The sequence below is a fragment of the Littorina saxatilis genome, linkage group LG15 (assembly GCF_037325665.1).
Source record: "Littorina saxatilis isolate snail1 linkage group LG15, US_GU_Lsax_2.0, whole genome shotgun sequence".
Lineage (NCBI taxonomy): Eukaryota > Metazoa > Mollusca > Gastropoda > Littorinimorpha > Littorinidae > Littorina > Littorina saxatilis.
Genome location: NC_090259.1, coordinates 21,567,597 through 21,577,433, shown reverse-complemented (window position 1 = coordinate 21,577,433; position 9,837 = coordinate 21,567,597).

The following is a 9,837-nucleotide window of genomic DNA, read 5'->3' as shown; positions in this document are numbered from 1 at the left end:
AACCCCTTGAAAAGGATGTGATCCGCCCCTGAGACACAAAAAAAGTATGCATGCCAAAGTGCAAATCGAATATGTAAGAAGACACGGAAAGGTATGCATAGCTTATGGTATAAGCTATTATTACAATTGTAGTGTACTACAGTATATGACTGATTCTAGATGTTCCGCTAAATGTTCAAGCTGTCAGTAGCCATTTTTGTTTATAACTCTAAAAATAGCAAAGGCAAGGTAACATTTGGAATTAAACATTTTAGGATGACTTTTCTGAAGGAAGAAAACTTTTTATTTTTACACGTTACTATTTTAAAATCTGGGGTGTGTGAACAGAATAGCAAGGCACCACCCACCTTCTCAGAATGCCATGCTGTGCTAAGCTCACTTGAACATTGCATGGTCAAAGTTCTGAAGAATCAAATGAAATTTCGTCACTCAGAAAAAGCGAAGCAAAAGGCACGGTTGAGATTGTTGTGTGAAAATGTTTCAGCTGTTAATATTCATGAGATCAGGTGAGTGATTGGCTGCATGAAGTCACGTGAATGAGGTCACGTCAGCCTAGGTTCAATCCCGTCTCCAGTCGTGACTGTTCTTTTCCACCCTATTCGCAGTGTCGCCTCAAAAATGCTTTTGGTTGAAATTAGCCGGTAATAAAATCGTTATTTCTGACGAGAACAGACATGTCTCGAAAATGATATCAACATTTGCCTGTCGGCTCATCTTGATATCCATTCCCTCGACATGTCTGTTATCTCTTTTTAACATAACTAACTCAGAATATTTTGTTTGTCATTGATCAATACTGACAAACAAAATATTAACAGCTATTGTGTAGGGCCCGATATTTAGGCGAGACAAGTATAATGCCGACGAGTCGAAGACGAGTCGCATTATACTTGTTCGAGTCTTTTTCGGACCCTATTGCTACGATGAAAACACAATAGCGTTTATATAGCTATTCTAACATTAAATTCTGTGTTAAAATCATGTTTATGTCAGCAACAAGTACCAGAATGGTCCATGTCGTTAATTGCAGACGACGGTTCCCTTTCCGCATGAAGCCACGGAAATAACCGAACATTGAAAAACCCACGGACATGTATTACGGAGAAAACTCGAGATAACCGGATGTTTAGCAGTACGTCAATATGCTAGGAATCATATGACGTCATGACGTATCATGCTTGCCTACGTAGATTGTATGTTCGAAAGTCTGACTTCTGTTGGGAATTCGCGTGGTGAAGACTGCGGTAAATCTGTACATGATAAGAGAACAAGGATTGTTTCAGAAGAAACGACTAAATGTTTCAGACCGGTAACTTCATTTCAACATTGCACTATACAATGGACGTTCTATGTGACAGGAGAGTTTGCTGATTTTGTGTTAAACATGGGAGAGATCGTCTGCTAGAATCAGAGATAGGTCGCTTCAGATTGCAGCTTCTGGAAATTTGCAAGGTTTGTTGCCTGTTAAAGAACTGGATTTTACACGTAATGTATGTCATGTACAGTAAGCAACAACAAAAACACACACAAAGCAAATGGCATCGTCTGTCTACTAGTCACAGAAACAAACCTGGTGAGGTACTTTATACACGTGGAAGAAACCGGAACCATGCGTCTTTGTTATTGCCGATATGCTTTTGGATATTGGCAAAAATGGCCGACTTCCGTAGCCGGCGTTATGCTTTGATGATCGGAAAAGGGATGTGTGAGACCATCCAATCACAGCCCCCGAATTCCCCCACGTGTCCATCAGAATAGCTATATAACTTAATATCACAAGCTATGCCCAATTTTCCGTGTCCAACACATGTACATTTGCGCGTTGGCTTGCTTACGTGTATTCATCCATATGCGTGTGCGCATGCGTGGTCACTGTGTCCGATTGGGCCTTATTAAGTCAGTATCATAGGTCGAGCGGGAAAAGGGACGCTCTGATTAACTTTATTGGGGTGTTTGCGAGTAGAGCACGTACAGATGTTTTTGTGAAGGGGGGGGTGGGGTGGGGTGGGGTGGGGGAGGGGGGGGGGTGGGGGTGAGAAGGATGAGGGAATGGGTGTGGTGGGGGTCGGGTCGGTTGACGGGATGCATGTAACGGGACACGGTTTGTGTGGAGGGTGAAGAGGAGAAAGAGGGGGAGGAGGAGGAGTGGGTAATGAAGGGGATGTATCAGAAGACGTGTGTGTGTGTGTGTGTGTGTGTGTGTGTGTGTGTTCGATTGTGTGTGCGCGCGTGTGTGTGTGTGTGTGTGTGTGTGTGTGTGTGTGGTTGTGGGTGCCAGTGTGCGTGCATGCACGCGTGCGGCCATACGTACGTGCATGAGTATTTGCGCATGTGTAAATATGAACGTGCATGCGTGTGTGGATTCGCTGTTAGATTCTGTCGATTTTATCGGAGATTAAAACATGCCACCAAGTTCAAAACGATCATTAATGAGACATTGCTTTTGACTGAAGTAAAGTTTGAATTCAGTCCTAAACGCAAGAATGCTTTTTTGCCTTGGTGTTGGATGACTTATGCTCGAAACTTTCCGCTGTCTAGAACCACCTGTATTTACTACCATCGAGGCTTGTTTTGGCACTTGCCACTGCTCATACATAACACGGTCTTCATCCGCCTCTTTCTATAAATGGCTTTTCAACACCGCATCCGATTGAGAGTAGATTTCACGTAACAAGCAGAAACACGTGCGCACATGTTATTTGTCCTCTTTTTGTTTGTTATTTCGTTTTTTTATAACCGTGTTTTTCTATCATTTTCTTTCTTTCTCTCCACCCTGCCTTTCTCGACAATTTTTATTACACAACAGAACACTATAGGCGGAAGAAGAGAAAGCTTGTTCAAAGTATCGCGACCTAAATTACCCTCATCCGACAGGAGAGTGCATTCAGGGGACGTAATACCTCGCTTGAGGAAGGAAGGCATCAAGGGAGGTAATTGCCGACCGGTCCATTATGACTGCGTCGTTTGTCGTAAGCGGCGATAAAATCAATATGGCGGTTAGCTCCTTTCTTTTCTTTTTTTGTACGCTGATTGCTTGCTATTATTTGACGTCCGCCGTAACTCATCGAACCCACAGGATTATCAACACAAGTGTGAAGAGTTTGTCTCGGTTTGTCTCTCGTTTTGAATTTGAAAGCATTATTGTTTGTTCACAGCATTATGCGTGAAAGAAATCAAACGATTTTGTTTGTTGTTGGTGTGCTAATTGGCCTGTTGGCTGGTTGATTCAGTTCGCTAGTGCCTGACTCGATTTGTTGGTCGGTGGATAGGTCAGATTCAATTTCAATCAACTGTCTGAATGCAATAATGCTTTGTGGGGGATCGTGTCAAACAGAACCCTATTTTTTTCAAAAATATTAATACATGCACAGAACTGAAAAAAGGAAAATCCAAATATATTTGTGTTGCACGTTGTTGTTGTTGTTGTTGTTGTTGTTGTTGTTGTTGTTGGTGGTGTTGGTGTTGGTGTTGTAGTTGTTGTTGCAGTTGTTGTTGTTGTTGAGGTTGTTGTTGTAATTGTGGTTGTTCCTGCTCCTGCTTCTGCTGCTGTTGTTGTTGTTGTTGTTGTTGTTGTTGTTGTTGAGGTTGTTGTAGTAATTGTTGTTGTTCCTGCTTCTGTTGTTGTTGTTGTTGTTGTTGTTGTAACTTAATCGCTGACCCTCCCTTCACCTTCACACCTACCTCCTCATTCGCCTCCCCCCCCCCCCTCTTAATAAAACCATCAGAACTGGCTTCCCCCAAGACACAACACACATTCCACACTTACCTTCATTGACATCTCTAAAGTTCTTTTATCATTCGTCACGGCACGGCCGGCTCTGATGGAGAAGACTGTCACGCCTCAGCGCCGCTGGAGTGATGGGGGTTCTGCTCCAATGAATTCCAAGGGATGATGCTAGCCGGTTTAGCTAAGTGGCCACAATCGCGTGAGGATGTTAATTACAATTGACGTAATTTATATAGAACAACCCCATGAACTCGGTTGCCTTGCGTGCTAAGAAGCCGGATTTGAAACAAACTCACTTCATTTGTGTTGTGAGTAAAAGCTTGGGTTAAATGATGGATGTTTATGGTAGATTTGGCAGGAGATTTGTCAGTTTAACATTCTTACAAGGCAGGATTGGGGACGGTGAAAATTAGATTTGTTGCATAATAGGACATGTGTCCAAAAACGGTTAAAAGTGTGTGTGTGTGTGTGTGTGTGTGTGTGTGTGTGTGTGTGTGTGTGTGTGTGTGTGGTGCTGTGCTTGTGTGTGTGTGTGTGTGTGTGTGCGCGCGCGCGCGTGTGTGTGTGTGTGTGCGTGTGTGTTTATGCTTGTAATTAAACGTGAGAGAGACACAAAGAGAGAGAGGAACACACACACACACACACACAAACACACACACACACACAAACACACACAGACACACACACACACCACGAGGTCATGTCAAATTGAAAGTATTACTCACCAAGAGAACTTTGAAATGACCTGCATATCAAGATGCACAAATGCAAAAAAAAAACAAGTCGCGTAAGGCGAAAATACAATATTTAGTCAAGTAGCTGTCGAACTCACAGAATGAAACTGAACGCAATGCCATTTTTCAGCAAGACCGTATACTCGTAGCATCGTCAGTCCATCTTTATTTGGTGTTTAACGTCGTTTTCAACCATTCAAGGTTATATCGCGACGGGGGAAGGGGGGAGATGGGATAGGGGAAAGGGGGGAGATGGGATAGAGCCACTTGTTAATTGTTTCTTGTTCACAAAAGCACTAATCAAAAAATTGCTCCAGGGGCTTGCAACGTAGTACAATATATGACCTTACTGGGAGAATGCAAGTTTCCAGTACAAAGGACGTAACATTTCTTACATACTGCTTGACTAAAATCTTTACAAACATTGACTATATTCTATACAAGAAACACTTAACAAGGGTAAAAGGAGAAACAGAACCTGTTAGTCGCCTCTTACGACATGCTGGTTAGCATCGGGTAAATTCTTTCTCGTCCCAACCAATATGGGACTCCCCCTAACCCGCGGGGGGTACGTCAGTCCACCGCTCATGGCAAAGGCAGTGAAATTGACAAGAAGAGCGGGGTAGTACTTGCGCTAAGAAGGATAGCACGCTTTTCTGTACCTCTATTTGTTTTAACTTTCTGAGCGTGTTTTTAATCCAAACATATCATATCTATATGTTTTTGGAATCAGGAACCGACAAGGAATAAGATGAAAGTGTTTTTAAATTGATTTGGACAATTTAATTTTGATAATAATTTTTATATATTTAATTTTCAGAGCTTGTTTTTAATCCGAATATAACATATTTATATGTTTTTGGAATCAGCAAATGATGGAGAATAAGATAAACGTAAATTTGGATCGTTTTATAAATTTTTATTTTTTTTACAATTTTCAGATTTTTAATGACCAAAGTCATTAATTAATTTTTAAGCCACCAAGCTGAAATGCAATACCGAAGTCCGGGCTTCGTCGAAGATTACTTGACCAAAATTTCAACCAATTTGGTTGAAAAATGAGGGCGTGACAGTGCCGCCTCAACTTTCACGAAAAGCCGGATATGACGTCATCAAAGACATTTATCAAAAAAATGAAAAAAACGTTCGGGGATTTCATACCCAGGAACTCTCATGTCAAATTTCATAAAGATCGGTCCAGTAGTTTAGTCTGAATCGCTCTACACACACACACACACACACGCACGCACGCACACACACACGCACATACACCACGACCCTCGTTTCGATTCCCCCTCGATGTTAAAATATTTAGTCAAAACTTGACTAAATATAAAAAGATAACTACAACTAATAACCTCATCACCAAACATTGTCACGCTCGCACCAAAACAGACATTTCAATTCAACAAGCAAACCCGTTGTATGAAAACTTGTTCCAAACAGAATCTGTGTCTTAATAGACTTTTGAAAATACCTTTGGGGTTGTTGCTGAAAGCGTGTTATCATTCGTGGAATCGCGGTATGTTGTGTGTGTGGAAGGGTATGGTTGGTGCAGGGGGGGGGGGGGGGTGGCTAGAAAATAATTTGAAAGAGAGGGCAAGAGGAGACGATAGCAAGTGAGTGAAAGATGTAAGGGAGATGAGAGACCGAAAAATGGTGTTTATTATTGAATTTCAGTGAAGGCGGTTAGTCAGTTGGGTTTACTTATGGCCTAAATCTGCCGCTGTCAAATTTCCTTGTCTTAGGTGACGACAATGGAATCTTTGATTTTATTCATTTCATTGTTTGTTTTCCCGCCACCATTCGCCATCCCCAAAGAGTAATTTTAGGCGGTTTGTTGTTGTTGTTGTTGTTGTTGTTGTTGTTGTTGTTGTATCATTCTACCAGGGGTCCTGATTTGGCCTATATGGTCCGCTGGACCCAAAAAGCAACAACTAACTAACTAACTAACTATCATTCTACCACGGCTTCAGCTAACTCAATCCTAAACAAACGGATCGAACAACCAAAACTCACCTGGACGTGTAAATTGTCCTAATATCCGCGATTACTTCCTGTGCTATTTTGGTGTGTTCGTTTCGATAGCCAACAACCAAGAAACAATCATGGCTGACAGAAAAGACAAACGCTGCAGCAAGTATAAACACCGCTCGTATCAGGTTACCTGCTTTTGCTGGCGCTAATCGTCATCTTCATCATCATTACGATCATTATCACAGAAAATGTGATAATGGTTAATTTATTGTCGACGAAAGCCAGAAGAACTACTATAACACAAAATGGGTTGGTAGAATGCTAGACTCTTTTGAAGGAAACTAATGCTTCACTTTCATTGCGGGTAAATGAACGTAGAAACGTGTTCATATTAGAGAAGGAAACCACAGCAACTCACAGTAAACTTTTGTTACAAAATTATTCAGCCAAGGACAATCCGCCTCTCATACAAAAATTGTTTAAACACACGAAGAACAGAAACAGACACAAAAAGACAGAACGAGCAAATACATTTTTTTTCTTTTCTTTTTCTTCTTCTACTTCTTCGTCTTCTTCTTCTTACGCCGATTTTGGGAGATCAAATAACATTCCAACACTTGACGATTGACGCCGATTTATACACTTGGCTTTCCTCCGAAAGCGGCGTATGGCTGCCTAAATGGCGGGGTAAAAACGGTCATAAACGTAAAACCCGTGGGAGTTTCAGCCCATGAACGAACAAACAAACAATACACTTGGCAAATTGTTACGCCGTATATTTTGTAACTTTTGTCTTCTTCAGAACAACGGTTGGTTTCAGACAGCTAAGGGATGTCTACCCTCCCCGGCACTGTTCAACCTGTTGCACACAAAACCGACCTTATGGGAGGAAGTGTCGCGTAGCTCATTCCAGCATTTGACGAACAGACTCCCTTGCAAGTAACAACAACAACAACAACACGGGGTTTAATGTATTTGTTGAGTCTTATGCGTGATTTAATTATCATTTATGACTGTGCATACAATTACCGCTATTTTACCATTAGTGTAAGGGGCTGTGGCCTTAGACAATTAAAGATGTGTTGTTGTTGTTGTTGTTGTTGTTGTTGTTGTTGTTGTTGTTGTTGTTGTTGTTGTTGTTGTTGTTGTTGCAAGTATGTGATGGAGGACAGCACGGACACACCAATGGTCATGGTCAACAGCACGAACACCACCAGTGCCACCACCAACATCACCACGAGCATGTACAGCATATACATGTAAAAAATAAAAATAAACAAATTCCACAAAAAGAGAATAATTTTTTATTTTTTTTACAGAATATTGCGAATTACACACAGCGTTCTTGAAGAAATAAATAATCCAAAAAACAAAACAAAACAAAACATCACCATGAGCGGCGGACAACTGAAAGAAGTGTCACGCTTCAAGTACCTGGAAGCGACCTTGTCGAAAGACGGCGTCTGCACGGCAGAAATCCTTATAAGGATCGCTACAGCCACAGCAGAGATTGCCAGACTAAACAAGGCGTGGCAGAGCAACATCAGCTTCCAGACAAAACTCAAGCTTTTCAGGTCTTTAGTTGTTTCCATTTTGTTATACGGCTAGGAGACATGAACACTGGTGGTCGACGGATGAGCGAAGAATCCAGGCATTCGAGAGCAAAGCAACTGCCTGAAGAAACTGCTCCGAATACCACTCACAGAGCACAAGACCAATGACTATGCTCGGAGCATCGTGGTCCCCTAAGAACACTTCACCGGAAGTTGGTGTGTTTTGTTCACGTTACAAGGCATGACACTCTCTTCAAAACCATTCTACAGGGCACCGTACCCTCGAAGGAGGACGCAGACCCGGGAGACAACGAAAGTGCGTGCGTGCGTGCGTTTGTGTCTGTCTGTCTGTCTGTCTGTGTCTGCATGTGAGTTTTTGTTTACAAGTTAGTGACTGAGTAATTGAGAAATAAATGTCATATCAGGCGGGTTTGCTGTCTGTCTCTGTATCGATTTTTGCGTGCATAAATATTAGGATGTGTTCTCGCTTGCTTGACTATATTAGGTAAAAGAAAGGTACTCACGATTGTTTAGATCAGGAAAACTTGACTGTTGAGAGCAGACTTCATATTTTATCATGAAGGCTTTACATAGCTTCATTTTACAATTCCAAAATAGATACTTTTCTGGCGCCTATTGCCAAGGCCGGATATCTTTCAAAGTAACCATCTTCTGATGGATGTGCGTAAAAGGGTAGAAGTCCTGCAAACGTGATTTATCATGCATCATTGGTCTTCCATCACGAATTGAAAAACTGGGGGGTAAAGTTTGTAGCTGATCACAAATCGCGCATGATTAATGACAATAATCAATTTATTTCCACTTATAAAGATATTTTTGTCGTGTTGATACATCAGCCTTGTTACTCGGGTGTTTTTTCAACTCGCGGCAAATATGTTTGTCCTCTTTTCTACTTGTTAGAAGTTTGAAGTTCGTTCGATTTCGCCTTCGTGTTATCGTCTGTTCGTGTGTCTGTTCTGTTTGCTGTTTCGTTGCTTCTGCGTGTTTGTCCATTCGATTGATCGGTCCTTGTGTGTCTTTGTTTTGTCTGTTCGTAGGTTTGTGTGTTCTTGATTTGCTCTTTGTTCGCTTGTTTGCGCATTCGATCGCTCCGTTATAGCAGTCTCTTTGTTCGTTTGTTTGCTTCTTTATTGGCTATAGTTCCTTTGCTAACCGACACGGTTGGCCTAGTGGTAAGGCGCCCGCCCCGTGATCGGGAGGTCGTGGGTTCGAACCCCGGCCGGCCGGTCATACCTAAGACTTTAAAACTGGCAATCTAGTGGCTGCTCCGCCTGGCGTCTGGCATTCTGGGGTTAGTGCTAGGACTGGTTGGTCCGGTGTCAGAATAATGTGACTGGGTGAGACATGAAGCCTGTGCTGCGACTTCTGTCTTGTGTGTGGCGCACGTTATATGTCAAAGCAGCACCGCCCTGATATGGCCCTTCGTGGTTGGCTGGGCGTTAAGCAAACAAACAAACAAATAAAGTTCCTTTGCTCGTTCGTTTGATTGTTGCAGCTTTCTTTTCAACGGCCTTTCTTTACATTTTGTCGTCATGTCCATCGCGTTTTTTGTTTGTTTGTTTGTTTGTTTGTCTGTTTCTTTCTTTCTTTCTTTCTTTGCTTGCTTGCCTGCTTGATTGTTTGTTTGTGTGTTTGTTGTTTTGTTTGTTTGTTTGTTTGTTTTAATAATGTGTGCTTGTTTTCTTGTTCGATTGATGGTTTGTTTGTTTGTTTGTTTGTTTATTCTATTTTTATTTGGTTTAGAATTTAAAAAAAACCAAGAAAGGTAAGATGTTGGAACGTTGTTATTGACACAATTACGTTACAATCACAAATATATCGACCC